Source organism: Anas acuta, chromosome 1 (genome assembly GCF_963932015.1).
Source record: "Anas acuta chromosome 1, bAnaAcu1.1, whole genome shotgun sequence".
Taxonomy (NCBI): domain Eukaryota; kingdom Metazoa; phylum Chordata; class Aves; order Anseriformes; family Anatidae; genus Anas; species Anas acuta.
Window position 1 is genome coordinate 111,210,882 of NC_088979.1, and position 19,746 is coordinate 111,230,627.

Here is a 19,746-nt window from a genome sequence, read left to right on the forward strand (position 1 = left end):
TGCATGTGTGATTTCTGTACTCTGTCTTAGAAGAAAAACATGGAGCACCAAAGCAAGTAGTGCAATTAAAGCTACACATATTACAACATTCTTAGGTGATATTTGCTGTTCACCTCCAGCCAATTACTCCATATTTAGTCAAGAAAATAATTTGATCTGAACAGGGACTGCGTCGTATGATTCTGGTCACACAGTTCAAACTGAGTCAGAGTTGAAACAGAGATGTGATGCACTGGGTTGTTCTTCAAATTGGAATTGTTCTCTTATGTTTCAAAATATTGACATTTCCTTGAAAAACGATGTTTTTACTTCATTTATTCTGCATGGACATCCCCGGCCCAGATTTCTGTCTGCCTTTAAGGCCCTTTTTCCTCTGCTGTAGGATAATTACCCTGCTGTTCCTTCCTCTTGTAGCCGCTGTTTTCTGTAGAAAGCCTGAAAAGGCTGTAAAGGTAGGCCTGACTTTTCTGCTCCTGCTTTCCCCTTTCTTTTCCTTCTGTATTACCTGTTCTGCACTTCCTATTTACTCACTTGCAATTTGCAAGTCAGCAGCTAGGTGTCAGGGAGTGGAGCTGCCCCTTCTATTACCGCTCGCTTTAGGGAGAGCTGCTGGGCCCCAGAAAAGTGGGAAATTCATTTTCAGAGCAGATGTGGAGTCCATGGCTTCCTACAGCATAAATTCAATCTGATTTCCCAGCACCTTCTTGACTAGGATTTCTTCTCAGTTTAGCCTCTCTAGTTATGCCTACACTATAACTCACACACCTGTAGCACTTTATGGCACGAACCCTCAGCCTTGCTTTTTGACACACATTCCAATCACACACAAGGCTTCAAAATTGATCAAATTTAAGTCTATGCTGGGGGGGGGGGGTGTCTATTTTAAACTTCTTAGCACTGCATCAAAATATACAGAATAAGTAAGGCCTAGTTGTCACAGTAACTGACATGTTTGCAAGCCACAGTGATTGCTGTCATCTCTAGACTTTTTCCCCTGCCCCCAAAATAGGAGAAAATCTGCTAGTAGTATGAATGACATACAGAGTTACAGACATTGATTAAGAAAGAAATGTTTTTGTGGGTCATGGCATCAGCAAAGCTTTGCATTATCAAAGAAAGGGAGCTCGCTAGGCCCTCAGACCTGAGAAGGCAAGCAGCAAGTATTAGGGAGATGGTGAGAACATGATCGACAGAATGATTTATGTGCTGGGTAATTTTTGCCAAGGTGAATATCTGGATGTAATTTGCTTGCCAAGTAGAAATGTATGGGCAACAGCCAAAGCCATGCATGAGAATTGTTGAAGTATTTGCCAAAATCAGGTGTCCACACTCCTACTAAATCACATTGAAATCCCTCTCCCTCTGGACATCTGTGAAATCAATGCTGGCCATAACCAAGTGACTGATTAACCAGCATCAGTCCTCAGTGGGACTCCACTTCAGAGCACTACTTTCTGGCCAACACACACAAAAGAAAAGGGATGCCAGATGCCTTGGGAACAGCATAAGATACTTCTCCCATCTTTCACAGCATCTGTAAATCTGTTCAGAATTTCCTGAAGATCTGTGGAAGTAAGGCTGAGTTTAACTGCCTTCATAACTTGCCTTCTTTTCCATGAAGGCATTTGAACCTATGCAAACTTTGAGCCTCCACACCCTGAGATAGCTGGGTTCTCTTGTATCACATGCTGTGTGTTTGAGCCTTCCAGCTGACTGATTCATACACCGTCTCTACAACATCATTGTGAGAAACAATGAACAATTATTTCTTAATTCCAGTTCTTGGTGCTTATCATAATTTGATGTGCTTCTATCACTGCTACAAACACCACTGTTTCTTTCCCATGTTGGCAAATCCTCCCTAGTCATCTCAGTACTTGACATGTACTTCTATAGTACATGCTTCTGTAGGCTTATTTTTTGGCAGCTATCATATTTTGGCTTTTGAGTACTACTGAACATTAACCAAAAATGTTCAGCAATCTACCTACTGTAACGTGACAGTCCATTTCCCAAGCTAGCGAGAGTTATTTCAGAGCACAGGGCATGAATTGCCTTCTGTAGTGGAGCACTTCTTAGAAAGATTGCATGCTCCTTAGATGTGAGCACCATGACCAAAGAGCAAAACAAAAACAGAAATCACCAAGCAGAACCTAAACCAGCAGACAACCCACCAAAGTTTATTTTTCCAGCTTCTTCATTACTTTTAATTACTCTCTGTCTTTGTAGTTCCCAGTTCCAGCTGGGAACAGAAGTGGGTATCCAAAACAATGCTGGCATAAAAGACTGCTGGCATGATCAGCGTAACTCATTTTTGTTTCGGAACCAATTTCTACTGGCAGAACTTAAATGTTTGTCTGATATTTACCTGGTTGTAGTTAGGCACACATTAGCCTGCCTAATTCAGACTTTTGCACACTTCCTCAGTCTTTGACTGTTTATCTTACAGATATTAAATATCATACATTTCCAGTTATCTGATAAAAAAATATACTATTAAAAAAAAAAAGGCAACTCCCTATTAAAACTCTAATAACACTAAGTAGAGCCTACAAACCTGAATTCTTTACATTTCTTACAGTCTTCTGTGTTTTCACCACACCTTTCAATCAGCTGAGGAAGTTCTTCAGAGAAGAAACATTTACTTCAATCTCTGTGCAGCTACACATCTGAGCACTAAAACAAAAATCAAAGATGGTAAGGCACGTTCATAGGGGTGAGCATCTGAAATCACATTGCATTATGTTCAATTTATGCTTGAATACTGGGTCATGTAGTGTCACTGCACAGCAGTTAATACTGCAATAATGCGTGGCTATTAGAAAGAGTTCATAACTCCACTGAACACATATCTCCAACGCTGGACAACACCTTTTTTGAGGCAGATAATATAAAGCCAATACCTTGACTTAAAATATACTATTACTACTCATTTTTCCATTTTTACTTTTGCCTAAAGAACATCAGTGATATGCCCTAAAAGCATAATACCCACATAAAATATTTTAAAACTTGCATTTTGTAGATATCAAGGCATCCAACTCAATATATGCTGAAGGACAATGCAGTTGGGGGGGGGGGGAAAGTGAATTACACTTATCTTGTAAAACCTTGGTTGAGTTTTATTAAAGAGGAGAAAAAAATTGCTCCAAAGCTCCTAGCTATTTTATCTGGCAGAGTTAAAAACTTGTGAATATAGTGGTTTTAAATGGAAGTACTGACATTGTTACTAAGGCAGCACGAATGTCACAGCTGTAATCATAGCCCACTTGTGTCACCGTCCAAGCTTAAGCATATATGCATGCACAGAGAGACAGAGAACTGCTGTCAGTTATATCTTTATTACTTCCACAGTGACTGATGCTTTGCAGCCCAAACATACACCCCCAGTGCCAAGCTTGATGTGTTTTGTTGGATTTTTTTTTCCCTCATTTAACAGCCCAAATGCACATCCCTAGCCACTAGTTGGATTTTCTGTTATTGCCTCATGCTTGCAGTGCTTGATATATGAGCTCTAGGCAACTGAGCTCTCCTCTCTGAGAAGCATCGAATGAACAGCACTCTGGAAACACTAAGAGGTGCCCAGTATCCCATCTGACTCCGATTACACTTAAAATATAAAGAGCTAATCTTGCCAGCACTTACTGCTGCATCTGTAAGTACTGACTACTATGAATAATAGTCCCACAGAAATCTTCCCAGCATAGATGCACTGCCATCACTTGTTGCACTAAATCACTGCATTATTAAGTAGTATTGGGGTAAAGATTACACAAGCAGATATTTAGCAGGTACCATTTCTAGGAATATTAGCTTCCAACTTAACAAAACAATTTGCCTGCCAGTACCGTGTGAGCAATTTTCTCTTCTTTGCAGCAGCATAAACAACTTCTGAACCTTGGAAAGGCAAACAAACAGCTGTGTACAATACATTTAATAACAGACCATTAAAAAAATTCTGTTCAAATACTCAGAATTGCAGCAGCAAGCCTCGAGCTAATAGCTTTTATGGATCCATTAGCTTGAGTAGGTTTTGTATTTCTGAACTGGAATAACAGATTCGTATGTACCGTCTCAAATCCCTGCCTTGCAAGGTGCGTTTGCTAATTTTGAAAGATGAAGCCACTAATGTAATACCTGAGTGTGCCGGAACGGTGTGCTCTGTGGACTGCAATGTTTTTTAATCTCTCCTCTAATTTATTAATATGCCATATTTCAAAACACAGTGGCTTTTTCAATCATCTCATTCAGTGTCAGAGATGCTTAGTACAAGCAGTTCTAAGATGTTAATTATTGGACCATTAATATATCCATATTTCAGCAAGTAGTCAAATCACACAATTCAATTTCATTTTAACGTTAACGTCCAATTCATGCAAAATGTTTTCATATGATTTTCAAAGCTACTAATATTTGGTCAGATGCAGTGTGCTGGTTGGTAATGGCAAGCTTTATAAAGCTACACTTCCAGAAGTAATGAAATGAATTTTTGCCTTACTGCACACACTGCTGTAGCATTTTTATTTTTTTTTCCCCCAAATGCAAAAAATGCACAGTGACTGAGTCTACCCCTAATGAAATACAGCTCGCTGCTGGGAGTTTCTTGCAACTCAAATCTGTCATGGGCCAGATGCTGCTACTGATACTCATGATGGGTATTTTAGCCAATGACCAATGCTGCTGAATTTATGGATATGCTGTTAGTGTGGAAAGCTTCTCCTTAGGAATAAGGGCATACAATATAAAAGGAGATACTCACACCAAGCAATTTAACATATAAATTAGATGGCAGACTAGCCTATTTCCCATCTAAGTAGGAAAAAGAAAAGATGCTTTTCTGGAGACCAGTTCAGGTCATCAAACAAGACTAAACCCTAAAAGAATTTGTATCTCACCAGTGATTACAGGGAAAATCTGTGAACACAAGCCAGATTGACTGCTTGTGTTAGCTGTTTAAAGTAGCATGCAACCAAAATTAATCCAATGGAAATATACATACATAGATACATATATTTAAAGAAAACAATTGTACCTGAGCCCATTAGAGAGCTAAGCCACGTATAAAGGACTGTATTGACTGTCTTATTCCAAGCAGGTGCCTGAAATCTCAACTGCAGCCCTCTTTGTAGGTGCAGCCCCAAATAGCCCATTAACACAACTTTCTCCCATGCTTATCAATAATAGTAGCAGCATAATCATTTGTCAGTCTAAAACCTCTCCTCTTACAGAAAAGAAGAAAGAAAAGAAAGAAAAAAAAAAGAAAAAGAAAAAAAAAGAAAAAAAAGAAAGAGAAAGGTGTCAGGGAGTGTAGGACCTCACATAGCTATGAGTCCAACACTGAAATGAACTCTGTTTTTTCAGATGAAAGGAAAGTCAAAAGAGGAGGTTTTTCAGGGATACAGAGGGGTCAGCTGTAGCCTACTCACTTTGAGGGGGCTTTCCTAGAGGCAAACAACCTAGCATAGTTTTGTCAGTACAAAGGAATATTTCCCATGTTCCATGTACATGCACTTCAGAAAAGAAGCACCCTTTTAAACTACTGAGCTATGTGTATAAATAACTAGGGAGAAAAACAAGACAAAAAAACTGAGATAAACACAAGTAAATTGCTAGATAATCTTTCCTGTAGATTGCACTTTAGCTAAATTACCTGTACTGATCTTAATTATCCAAATGGCTCCATTAAACAAATGAGATGTCTGAGAACCACGCAGGAATACGCATTCTGATTTTTCTTCCCAACCTGGTTTGATTAATATGCTACAAAGCTAATTAATCTTAAGAGGAAACAGAAGAGTTGTGCTTCATACTGCACAGGTTACCAGTTATTGAACTACTAACACGCCCCAAAGAACTTCTAAAATCTAAAGGGTATTTTCTCTATTTATATGTTCTCTGTTTAATGTTACATTTTAGGACTGTTTAATTATTGCTGACCTTCCCCTTATAAACAACTACTGATAGCCTAAGTTTGAACATTGAAAAATTAGGCCAAAGTAATTGTGCACACAGACTGGCAAAGTTCTACCTCTAGGAAAACTTTTAATGTTGTCTTTAAGTACTGACTTCTCAAATTATAGTACTAAGGTTGTACGACTGAGATTTTCTAAGCACCAGGATTATATCATGTTTGTTGTTTTTTTTTAACCCACTAAGTGAAGACCTAACTTTGGACATGATATAATCCCTGAAAGTAACACTAACTATTTGTTTGCAAGCCTCTGCCTGCTGAACAGCAGACTGCTGAATCCTATGATATATAAAAAGACAACAACGTATGCTTCAGAAGGCAGGGAAATATCTTCTATATTCTCCTGCATATTAGTTGAGCAGACAGCTGAAATGTGAAAAAAAAAGGGAACAGTATGACTGAAAAGACCTTAGAGAAGAGTAGAAAATCACTTAAGTTTTAAGGAATATCTTTAGACATGCCTGCAAAGCCCTACCCCACATTGCCTTGCAGTTCCATAAGAAGAAGTTTAAGCTGCAAAGTGCACTTTATCAAAGCAAAAGTTCAAGTGCAACTTTATCGCAAACCATGAGCACCTAAACACTGAAGAGATGTTTAACAGGAAGAAACCCTTTTAGGTGAGCTGAAAGGCAAATGAGATCTGATAGCTAAAAAGTGAATGTGCTAGATTCCTTATCACCAAAATCTTCACATCAAGATTTTCTGAGATTACACAGTTGAAAGATATGCAGTCTGTAATATACTGTTAGTATAAGCCATAGAAGTTGGCTTTACTCTTCTATTCTAAAATGAAAATTTGACTTTGTGAGATTGACAGGAAAAAAAAAAAAAACACCTTTTAAAGAAGAGCCAGAGAGCAGACCAGGGAAACTATAGGCCTATCAGTTTGACCTCAGTTCCAGGGAAACTCATGGAGCAGGTTATCTTGAGTGTCATCACACGGCACTTACAGGGCAACCAGGTGATCAGGCCCAGTCAGCATGGGTTTATGAAAGGCAGGTCCTGCTTGACGAACCTGATCTCCTTCTATGACAAAGTGACACGCTTAGTGGATGTCGGAAAGGCTGTGGATGTGGTCTACCTTGACTTCAGCAAGGCTTTTGACACCGTCTCCCACAGCATTCTCCTCAAGAAACTGGCTGCTCTTGGCTTGGACTGGCGCACGCTTCGTTGGGTTAGCAACTGGCTGGATAGCCGGGCCCAAAGAGTCGTGGTGAATGGAGTCAAGTCCAGTTGGAGGCCGGTCACTAGTGGCGTTCCCCAGGGCTCAGTACTGGGGCCGGTCCTCTTTAATATCTTCATCAATGATCTGGATGAGGGCATCGAGTACACCCTCAGTAAGTTCGCAGATGACACCAAGTTAGGTGCGTGTGTCGATCTGCTCGAGGGTAGGAAGGCTCTGCAGGAGGATCTGGATAGGCTGCACCGATGGGCTGAGGTCAACTGCATGAAGTTTAACAAGGCCAAGTGCCGGGTCCTGCACCTGGGGCGCAATAACCCCAAGCAGAGCTACAGGCTGGATGATGAGTGGTTGGAAAGCTGCCAAGCGAAGAAGCACCTGGGAGTACTGGTGGATAGTCGGCTGAACATGAGCCAGCAGTGTGCTCAGGTGGCCAAGAAGGCCAACGGCATCCTGGCTTGTATAAGAAACAGTGTGGCCAGCAAGGCTAGGGAAGTGATTGTCTCCCTGTACTCGACTCTGGTGAGGCCGCACCTCGAGTACTGTGTTCAGTTTTGGGCCCCTCGCTACAAGAAGGACATCGAGGTGCTCGAAAGAGTCCAGAGAAGGGTGACCAAGCTGGTGAGGGGTCTGGAGAACAAGTCCTATGAAGAGCGGCTGAGGGAGCTGGGTTTGTTCAGCCTGGAGAAAAGGAGGCTCGGGGGTGACCTTATCACTCTTTATAAGTACATTAAAGGAGGCTGTAGCAAGGTGGGGGTTGGTCTTTTCTCCCACGTGCCTGGTGACAGGACAAGGGGAAATGGGCTTAAGTTGCACCCGGGGTGTTTTAGGTTGGATATTAGGAAGAACTTCTTGACTGAGAGGGTTGTGAGGCATTGGAACAGGCTGCCCAGGGAAGTGGTGGAGTCACCATCCCTGGAGGTTCTTTAAAAGACGTTTAGATGTAGAGCTTAGGGATATGGTTTAGTGGAGGACTTGTTAGGGTTAGGTCAGAGGTTGGACTCCATAATCTTGAGGTCTCTTCCAACCTAGACAATTCTGTGATTCTGTGAGTAAAAAAATAGGTACACAGAAATAATCTGATGGTGTATGTAAACAAACAGTTACAAAGGAAAGTGTACACACTAAGATGGGAAAGATGCTCTGATAGAACCATGGTGTTGGTGGTCTGAAAGTATTTTTTAGCAGAAAAGCAACTTACACTACAGGCACAATGCAGAAAACTGAAGTGAAGTTTTTGGGGGTGAATTCTAGAAGAGATGAGATGAGAGCAAAATATCTGAATGGTTATGGACTGGAGAATCTGGGTTTGCCCTTGCGTTTTAGCACAGAATGTTTTGAGAGAGGGAGCGCTTCACAAGGTACATTTCACAACAACACTGTGCTTCCAAGGAAATACCCTCCTGTAACCTTTACATGATGATGTTTGGTCTGCTTCCACAGCTGGAGCAGATCACATTATATGGTTTTGTAATCTTATTAAGTTGTATGTCTTAGGACACAAGGCTTTGACAACTCCGTTGTGTAGAAAGGGATTTCCCATTGCTGGAGTGTTGCAGTTTTTGTCAAAGCCTCTCTCTCTGGCAAGCAGGACAACAACGGATGACACTAGAATGATGAACTAATAGCTTCCTACAGGATTTCAGTTGCCAGGTTCCTATGAATTTTGAATTTACTAAGAAATCAACCAGCATGGAAAACAAATGATCCAAAAGATATACGTACTTATTACAATCATCATTACGTCTGTTACATATAATAATATTTATATAAATTTGTATCATTATTCCGCTATTAAAAAAATTACTTGATAGCTCTCTAAAGTAATGGAACGTATGGATTAATTAGAACTGTGAAAATACACATGCTGCAATCTTAATTTTAGAAAGCCCAGGAAGTTCCTCAAGGACTTTTTAACTCCAAACAAATGAGTGACTCTAAACAAATGCCAATCCAGAGGGCTAAAAATTTAGAAAGTCTGTGTTCCCAAAAGGAGTATTTTTCCAAAAAGAAAAATCATGATTTTTCCTGAAAGGTGCATTGAACTGGATTGCATTTGAAATGCTGAAAAAAAAATAAAGCAGAACAAAAAAAGGTATCATCAAGGTGTTTCAACTACAGATGAAATTTATACACATACTTTGGCTAGCAGCCAAAGACAGAATGACACATTCAAAAGCTTAGATATAATTTGGCATATTTCTCTGGGAAGGATGTTTTAACTGTCAGTGGAACATAGACAATAAAGATAAAAGCAGCAGATGGGATCAGAACATTGGTTTACTAATCCAAGTAAAACCTCTTATATGAGAGGAAAGTTAGAAAAAAAAACTAGTAAAAATTATATTGTGTAATCACAATAAAAAGTCCTTACAATATAGAGCGTGCCCTTGTCTTTTAGTATCTAGAGTAGGTTTCTTTCTTTCTTCTCCATTTCTCTCTCTAACTTACACTAGCCTGTTTTAGAAATAATAAAGCAATTTAATGTCTTTGAGTAAATTAAAAAAAAAAAAAAAATGGAATAAAATTTTCCCTCTTTTAGAGTTTTGCATAGCCACAGTAATGTACTATCAAGTTTACAGGTAAAAAACATTATCTTCTCTAAAACACAACACACCTCTGCAATTACCAAAATTACTTTTGAAGTTTATCAACCAGATTTGTTCATGAGTGCATATGCTTATTTTCAAGAACAAGCATTTGCTCCTTTTTTTTTTTTTTTGTCCTTCTTAATAGTTACTAGTTTCCTTTTCCTGGTGGCTAAAAAAAAAAAAAAAAAAAAAAAGTTGTCAAACTAACAAAGAACACAAGATGAAAATATTAAACCAGTAGATCTGTATGTTTCATAAACCTTTGATAATTTTCTCTTTAGAAACGTATCTATACTTCTAACATTTCAGTTGCTTTATCTTTCCAATAATGATTACACAATGCTCCGGCAGGCAGAGCAAAGAAGAAAGAATAAACAGTAAAATAGAGAAATAAAAAGAGCAGAATGCTAGAAAAAATAAATTAAAACAAACCAAAAAAAAAAGTCAAAAAGTTAAGTGAACCAGCACTGAAAGAGGTTTAAAAGCAGCCATCACTGATATTACTGGAAATCTCAAAATCGTCCACATTACACTGACAAAGATGAAAACAGAAGCAATGCTGTGCCTGCTGTGTGTAAAGAAGGCCAGGACCTGCTATTGTACCTAAAAGCAAAGCGCCTCAGCCAACACAAATGCTTTGAGGTACAAAATTAAATGCGGCATGACTGAGCGTGTACTGAGAAGCAACACAGAAGGAAGAGGAAGAGATGTCTGCATTAAGACCTGTGTGGAGTAAGACTGGGCAGAGGAGGAGTCTAAGGGGGAAAGTAAGGTCATAAAGCAGGCTGGACGTAGAAAAGAGAAAGATGAGCACAAATGAATATGGGGCAAAGAGAGATGAGAGAAAGTTAGAAAGGGGAAGGGAATTCACAGTGTAAGAGGTGGGTTTACAAATGTCCCAAGCAGTGCAGTGGAACAGCTAGGAATAATGGGGTAGGATAGAGAAGGAGAGGGCATGCATGAGATGGGAAGGAGATTAGTCGTGGCTGAAGCTCTGAGACCAGAAACACATACCAAAATTTCACTGAAGAACATAGCCCTTTAATGAACATCACTGTATCATTAGAAGCCCTGAGTTAGGCTCAGGCACCAAGAATCTCTATTGAGTTAATTTATGTTGTTCTGAAAGAAGATATAAGGACACTGGTGAAACCTTCTCTTTTCCACCACATGCTACCTCTGCAGTTCAAGATGTTGCTAACAGCCAAAGTGAGAGCAGTGCTGTGCTGCAGACAAAGTGCGTGCAAGCAGGGCCACGTCTGGAGGAACTGAGCAACTGTGATGAATGGGGGAGACCCGAGTCTGACAGATGTTTGCGAGCAGAAGAAGAGATGGTGACATCTGCTAAGTAGGAGAAAAAAACTGAAGCCTTGTGCTGAGCAGTAAAAATTGCACTCTTCCGTGCACTGAAGGGCCAGTTTTCTATCATATGACCGTAAAATCATGCTGAGATAGGGGCTTTAAGAGAAATCACGTGACAGGTCAAAACAAAACTTTTATTTTCAAGGTCTTACAACTGTATTGTTTTGGAGTTTTAAGACTCTTGACCTTTTTAAGACAAGCAATAAGTAATGAATGAACAGATGAAGGAATGTCCTTTCATTCTGATCCCTGTCAGACAGAAAGGGAGGAACATCCTAGGAGCAAAAAATATCTCAAGCTGATGTCATAGAGGAACAGACTAAGGAGATGGGCTGAAGTGAAATTAGCAATAGGAGCTAAACTGCAGTTAGCACCTTACAACCACCAAAACTTCGACTTTGTCATAATCAGTAATTTCCGCTCCAGAGACTGTGGCCAACAGGAGAAAAATGACACCTAATAGAGGTGAAACACTTAGTTTTGAGAATATCTTTTGAAAACAATATGACTTGACCTACGCAGCAGCACAAAAAATAATTTGTTGTGTTGTAAAAGACTACACTTCGCTAGCCCAGTCTGCTGGCCAGAATTATGTGCAAGAATTCCCACTGCCAGGGAAAAAGAGCAGGGAGAAAATCTGACTGTAGCAGGAATTGACAATACACACCTTGTTCTGAAACCTTCTCAGAAAATAAGGCAGTATCAGCCAGTAATTGAGATGTTATATGCCCAGAAATCTTTTTTTTTTTTTTTTTTTTTTTTTTTTTGTGAAAAAGCAGGAAAGGTACCTGGTTACAAAAAAAAAAAAAAAAAAAGTTTGTGCCAGTTGGGCAATACAGTAACACTGACCACTGCCATTGCATTAAGCTGTGCTGTCCATCAACAGTTGTATCCAGGTGACACAGTGACATAAAAAATACATGTGCTAATGACATATGTTAATCTGCCAGACAGAAAACAGCACAATATTCTTTACGTGTTTAGTACATACATATTTGACAGGAAAGCAATGCAAGTTGCTCTCTCTTCAAAAAAATTGTTTCAAAATTTTGCATTCAGTTCACAGAGGCTATGCTACATAGCTCATGCACTGTTTGAACTAATCCAGTTTCGATTTATGAGTTCCCCAGCAATAAGAAATGTCTTGAAGAAGGTGGAACCTACTGTGGATCTATTTTAAGAACTGACCTACCAGAACAAATTGATTTTAATAAAGCACCAAGAAGTAAGTCAAGAGTAAAATTGGCCCTTATCAGGGTACGTGTTACTATTTACTATTACTTATCAGGCTATGTGTTACTATTGCTCTGTAGTAAGGCCACCCTACAACAGATGATGAGCACAGCCATGTGCATTTACAGCTCTCTAAAGCACAAACATGAAGTGGCTTGAACAGCCATCTGCTACCCTGCAGCTATTAATTCACTAGATGTCAGCAATTCAACTAGTCTCTGTCTGATCTTGGCATATAAGAAACACTTTGAAGAGGAAGGTGTAAATCACCCCGTTACAGCATACCCAGCTAGCACAATACTTCATCTCCCCCTCCATGTTACTTCAGACACAATAAAGCAAGCTATGCAACCTAGAGAGACAGTGCCAGTGCCAGGAAAACATGCCTCAGAAAAGGGAAGAGACTGACACTTGAGAAAGAAAGGTGTTGGGATGGAGTTAAAAAATAATAAACCTTAAAAAGAAAAAAAAGAGAAAAAGAAAAAAAAAAAAGTTATTTTCCAATCTTGATCCCTGCTGGATTTTTACAAAGAAATTTACATAACAGATTGCTTCCACGAAAGCAGTTTCCCAGTGCTTTCAACTAGTGTTAGTGTTTTTTCAATATATATGAAAACATTTTTTGATGAATTGCAGGTAATTACTGAGCTATGTCTTGAAATATCAGTGTACTTAAGATAAACTGAAGGTGTTAAGAGATGAATTTGTGGGGTGTTGGGGCAGACAGATAATGGACCATGAGTGCACTGTGTGCAACGCCCCAACCCTCCTCCCCCCCCAACTAACTTCACAGATAAACATGACAGGTATTACAGAAGGTAAATAGAAAGAAGAAAAACATCATAACCTGAAATCACCAGTGCTACAGGGCTATCAAACATCCTTAGTGCACCAAATTCTGTTCATTGTAAATCAGCAAGCTGGAGACAATTCAGCAGACTGCAAGGCAGCTGAAATAGCATTACAGCTCTGTATTTTTCAGACAATTAAGATGATTGTAGATAAAAACTTGTTTCACTAACTCAGGATAGTACCTGTGAACCAACCGGTTTGTTTCACCCAGCATCTCTCTTGGTTTGTACCTTTCTCTCTCAGTCTCTCCTGGTAATAATATTCTGGACAACTGTATTGTATATCACCAAACTTTCATCACTATGATAGCTAGAAAATGTAGCTCTTCTCTTTTCACAGTAAGGCCGATACCTTTTTTTCCTACCTGTCATTAAAAGCAGCAGTAGAAAACCAAAGCAAATCAAACTTCTGCATCTAACTCTGCAGTTACATATAAGATATACTAAAGCAGATAGCTAGAAATGAGAGAGCTTTGCAAGGTAAATCACCCAAAATGAAGGGCTATTATTTTACCCTTAGAAAACCAAATTCTGTTTAAATTAAATCTGAAAATATATACATATATATGTATATCAACAAATAAGAAAAAAAAAAAAAACACAAAAAAAAAACACCGGCCCACCACCACCAAAACCACCTGCAGAATAATGGAACTTAATTTCCTACTTACTGGTAATTAGTGAAAATAAGTAAATTACATTTGTAAAGTGGTTAACAGGAAATACCTGGTTTGCTTCAATAGAGCTGGATCAGTTTAAAAAAAAAAAAAAAACTGAGCTAGAAACCAAAACAGATCGAGATATATCTAATAACGCTTCTGAGAAAGTAATGCAAGAAAAATTACATTGGATACAAAAAGGGAATACACAGAGGAACTGCAGCTATTGTTTTAGAAGAAAATAGAAGATGAAGCCTTTACTTTTCCAGAGGGCTGAAAATGAGTAAGATAGCTACTGTGTAAGAGGGGGAGGGAGGAAGTAAACCTAGGAGAATGGAAAGGTGAATCACAGCTGCAGACAGGAGACAGAATTCATTTCAATTTATACAAGTCAGAGATGAGTGAAAGTTTTTCTCTTTGCTTACAGCTGTGATTTTTCAGGCTTCTTGTAGATTAAATGTGCAACTTCTAGCTGTGTAGTAGGATGATTGTACAGCACCAGAAGAGAAGTGTTACAGAACACAGGAGTTCTGAAAACCTGAGACCCTTGCACCCCAATGGATCTGTGGAGAATACAGGCAGTGGGAAAAGCAGCAGATAGCACTGCTAATACTTGCTGACAGAACTGAATTAAAAAAATTCAGATGGGTTGAGAGTAACTTAAAAAAAAAAAAAAAAACTACCAAAATAATTCACCCCTCCCTATGTTTGTCTAAACTGTCTTCTCTTCTCTCCATCATTCTTATGAGTCTAATTTCCTCGAAAATACCCCTTTTCACTCTTCTCTCTCCCATTAGAAAGTGATGTACAAATTCTGCTTATGCAAAGCTCTTTTGATCCCACACTGAAGTAGACTGAAGAAAAAGTTGTCTTCATCAGACATCTTCTTTGTATTATTGAAGTGTCTCTTAACTACATCTGGACTTCTGCTCCAACTTGTTATGGATTCTCACATAAACCAGACAATTCACCTGCAGACAACCCTTTTTCAAAATTAATGGGAATAAGAGAGAAGCTAGCCTGCCTGCCGTATATGTTCATTGAACATTGATCTTTAACCTGCAACAAGCTAAACCTATCAGACCTCCTGCAATTTGTTTGCAGCAATCGCTGAGAGAATGAAGGGTCAATGCATTACAACTTCAAGCCTTGGCTGCTCCAAGCCCTGCTGTAAGATGGATGGTATTGAACCTACACCTCAGATACAGAATCAAGCAGTTTCCCAGTAGCTTCCTTGTAAAGAATTATCATTTCAGACAATTGCATATTTGCTCCAAGGAAATCAATACATATTTTACCAAATGCCCTTTCATTGTAGACACATCAAAACTAGGGGATGCTTTTGACAGAGCTGTACTTCAGTCTTTTGTTAATTAGACACTAAATACTGATCTCAAGGAAAGTCACTTTTAGAGCCACTAAATGTAAAATACATACATATATATATATACATACACATATAAGGAGTGCACTAAATAAGGGAATTTATCTATGTATACAGCAATTATAGTTCTCTATTATGTGTTACCCATATATTCCATGATTTCATTTTTCTTCTCTATATTATGGTATACTACCATAGCTGATGAGGTTATATTCTCAACTTTAGTTGAAAAGAGGGAATGTTACAACTTCTGTGTTGTCTACAAAGATGAAGGACTCACCAGATATAAATGTACTCCCAATACAAATAAAATTGATACCTGACTCTGACCGCAAATGTATAGGGTAGACATGCTAGAAGTGGAACGAAAAACATGTATTTTTGAAGAATGCATCTCAAAGAAGTTCCAGTCTTGGATCATGACATGACTAGGAGTTTCCAGATCTTACTACACACCACCAAACCAATTTGGCAAATCCCTATTTTGTAAATAAGAAAAGGGGTTTACTAAGATTTCCTTTATGTTTTTCTTGATCATTTAAACCACAGGTGTTTGAACTATGGACTCTCCTGCACTCACTTCACATTATCAAAATAATAGCAAACTCTGTAATAGAAAATAAACTGAAATCCCCAAATAAAAGAAAAAACTCAATTTCTATCCTCCTGTCCGAGCAGGTGAAATCTTCACCAAACAGATACAAAATTTATTGTGTGCTTTGTGCAGTTTTTGCTGCAAAGGAAGGTAATGAGTTTATGGACACAAACCTTCAATAACTAGTGATACAAAGTGCACTATATTCTCATCTAATTTCTCAATCCTGTATGCTCCTTTTTTTTTTTTTTTCCTGCTCTTTGTAATTTCCACATGGCATATTGATTAATTTCTGTAATGGAAATTACAGCAGTATAGTACTGCCAGCTGAATATTGTACTTCCATACTTCTTTATTATTATTTTCTTAATAAGGATGCTATCACCTGAAAGAGAATGATCCATGAATTCTGGAACTGCTCATGTTTCACTTGTTGCTTTATTCCCCAGTATCCCAGAAGCTAAGCTCCTAAATGTTTCTGTATTATTTAAAGATACTTAAAGTGTCTCACTTTGTATATCTGCCTTTCGTGTGTTTTTGTTTTTGTCTTTTTTCCCCCCCTCCAGGAAGCAACTCATCTTAAAAGGCACAATTACACTGAGCTTCTTGTTGTTTAGCTCTGATATTTTTGTCTTTTAATATAATCTCATTTTACGAGGTTCTTTAAAATGACAAGAATCTGATGAGAACTCTTAAGCCCTGAAAATCTCCATGCCCCGTGCTCTCAAAATGTCAGCTCTGCACAAACTAGGAGTCAGGAGTTTGCAGGGCTCATTTACTCAAAAGCTCTCACCTCCCTTTGTAAGGTGACATTTTCACATATAAAGAGGATGCAGGTTATCATCGGTATTATCCTTGTATGGGTCTCTTTTGAGTGGTGAACTCCTGATTCTGATGTAGTTTTTGGACAACTTCTCAAGCATCACAAGCATCATTTTTAGCCGAAATACATCAGTGGTAGTGGAGAGGCGTTCAACGCTTCAGGTTCTGCCAGGGAGAAAGACTTCTAGAAAGAAAGACTTCCAGTTCTGCACACACACAAAAGCAAGTCTTTCATTTGACTGAAGCCGAGAGCAAGCCAGCCAGTTCAAGGGACAAAAGATGTTTACAAAATGACACTGAGAAAGCTCCTCTTCATCATATTAATGTATGAAGAGAATAGATGAACAGACATTTTACCATAATGTTTGCTCCTCCTTTCTCCTTCTCACTCTCTCTCCCTCCCCCCCCTCCCCCCCCCCCCCCCCCCCAGTCCAGTTGTCTCCCAGTTCCTTTCCAGTGATATTTTTCTGCAAGAAATTTATCCAAGGTGGTGGAAGAGTGGTTAGTCTGGTGAAAGCTGTTCATTTAGGATCCCTCCACTGCTGAAGGAGAGTAAGCGCATCCACTGACATCTCTCACTTGTATAGAGGGGGGGGGGGGGGAATAAGCAAATAAGAAAAAAGGGAAAAAACAAAACAGAACAAAAAAAAAACATATCATTAGCTTAGGGCAGATGCAGAACACTATTAGGATGCTGAAGTCAGTGAAGTGAGTCTAGGCAGTAATGCAATAATCCCATTCCTCAGATTTCTGCTCCTATATCCTATATCTTAACTACATTAAGCAAGTTCAGAAGACAGAATTCATTATTTTCAAAGAATCGGTGCTGCCTTGCTGTGAGACTTCAAGACTTCCAGCAAATTATGGACATGCATATGGGGCACATAAAGTTGCACTGCTGTAAAGGTGAAATTTATTGCTGTGAGCTTGCCTGCATTGTGTAACTGGATCACGTAGAGACACATTAAACCTGGGGTGTAAAAAGTACGTAAGCCATAGTTACAGGCAAGAGTCAATCAACTCTAAAGAAATGCCAGAACATGAATTACGGTTGACCAAAAATTGTGAGGTAAGCCTCTTTCGACCACAGCCATTAACGATGTGTAAAAGGCCTGCTGAAGAAATCAATCCATAATTGCAGCATTTATCAAGTTCATATAGATTTGTGTTGTTCCTATCTAATTTGGATGGTATTACCAAGGAGATGCCCACAAGTGGGATATCAAAACAGCACCTGGGAGGCTATTTCCTCATTTTGTTTTATCCTTTTGGTATTCTATTGAGGAAAAAGATCTGATGTTAACTTCAAAGGACAGCCAAATTCTTTGAAAAAAGGTTGTTATTGATCATAGCTCCACAGATGTGCACATTATAATGCTGTGTAAGGCTTTCTGTATATGAATCTTCTATATGGCTTTTCCTCATAAATTTAATTCTTTGTGCCTATGACTTATCACTTTTTCTAACCATACACAGAAAAACTAATCTAAAAGATAAGCAGGAAATAATATTTGGAATATCCAATGGAGTTAATTTAACCTTTTGCTTTTATCTTGAGGGGCCTATATTTGCAATTGGGGGGGGAAAAAAAAAAGGAAAAAAAAAAACACAACAGCAAAACAGCTAAAAAATTAAACAAACAAAAAAAATTAATTTTAGTTTCCAGGGGGCAGCCTCACATCAATTTTTTCCAAACAGCAATATGCATTAAAAAAAAATAATCCCTTAAAGATACATTTTAATGCCAACGATGCTTTCATAGTCAAATTTTAGAGCAGTCATCCTGCATGACAAATACTGGCGGTAAGAATTCTCTTACTGCAGAAATACACAAAATGAAAAGCAAACTGTGACCCAAACACTGCTTTACTGTACAACACTGACCTTTTTTTTTCATAGAGGATAAAAGATTAAATGAAAGGGAAATTAATTTTCTGTAGACTTCTCCTTCTCTCACCAGGTTACTCCCTCAGCTTCCTTTCCCTTCTTTCTATTCTGAATATTTTGAGAGATCAGAAACAGAGCCCCAGATGAAAAGAGCAAAAACACTGCAATAGTGTTATAGGAATTGGAATAGGATGCAGAGTTGTAGAAAACTTAGAGAATAATATGGGTAAAAGATGTGACATTTTGGTTTTTGGAGAAAATATACAAAAATATAATATATGTATTTGAATACATGCATTTACATGTATGATTCCGGGTCTGAGTTCTGCTACATGTACCTCAGAGGCATAGTTTTCAAAGTGAATACATAATTTTGACATTAATTTCTACTGCACTTGCAAGGAACAGATTTTTTGGCAGACTTTGGGAATTAAGAGGTCATTTAACCACGGGTTGGTTTAGAGTGACAGCTAGCTGTGCACCCAGTCAAGGGAGCAAGTAGCAGCTGGATAACAAACCAAAAGAATTGCTACGCAACTGTGTATGCAACACAGAGTTCAACTCTAGAACACAAGATAGTTCACATACTATCTGAACTGTAGGTTCAATACGCAGTGGGGCAAATAAATTGGAGAAAGTCATCAAGGGTTCTCAGGTGCACACTGCCAAAGGCTGGGCAAGCTTACAAGGGAAAGATCACTGACTGATCACCATATTCTTTTCTTCTTCCCCTAGCATCTGTTTTTGACTCCTACTAGAAACAGAGTGCTGGAACTGAAGGTCTTTCTGATATTCATTTGAATATGTTCCTTTTAATATTCAGGAATGTTAACTGAATGCTGAAGTAACTGTTGTTTTATTTGAGAAAATATTAATGTGACCTAGTGAGAAAAACCCTTTTCCTTTAATGGTTTTAGACTGTTTGATTTTAAATACTACAAAACTGAAAGCCTGTGTTTCTCTTCCAGTTCCAAACTGAAAGAGAAAATACTGAGAACTCATGGAGGTAGAATTAGTTTGTTTGTCTGCAATATGCATATTTTAATATTGTCAATATCTAAAGTTACAGATGTGCATTCAGATTAATCTAGTTACTTATATTTAAGAAGGTTTCAAATAATTTTCTCCAAAACACATCCTTTTAGCAATATTACAAAACAAAATTTCTAGTTGTTGCAGGATCTCATTTTTCTGTATCTCTTTAACTACTC

At 38.5% G+C, this 19,746-nt stretch overlaps 1 long non-coding RNA gene across 3 annotated transcripts in view; it reads right to left on the bottom strand.

Annotated features, from left to right (window-relative positions):
* LOC137861431 (uncharacterized) overlaps positions 1-19,746 on the bottom strand; it is a 166,672-nt gene that overhangs the window by 78,234 nt on the left and 68,692 nt on the right. The window contains exon 3 of one of the 3 annotated variants that reach the window (XR_011099598.1): positions 2,558-2,676. The exons of the other annotated variants lie outside the window; for them this stretch is intronic. This is a non-coding gene — a long non-coding RNA (uncharacterized lncRNA). The remainder of the gene's footprint in view (positions 1-2,557; positions 2,677-19,746) is intronic. 3 annotated transcript variants of the gene reach the window in all.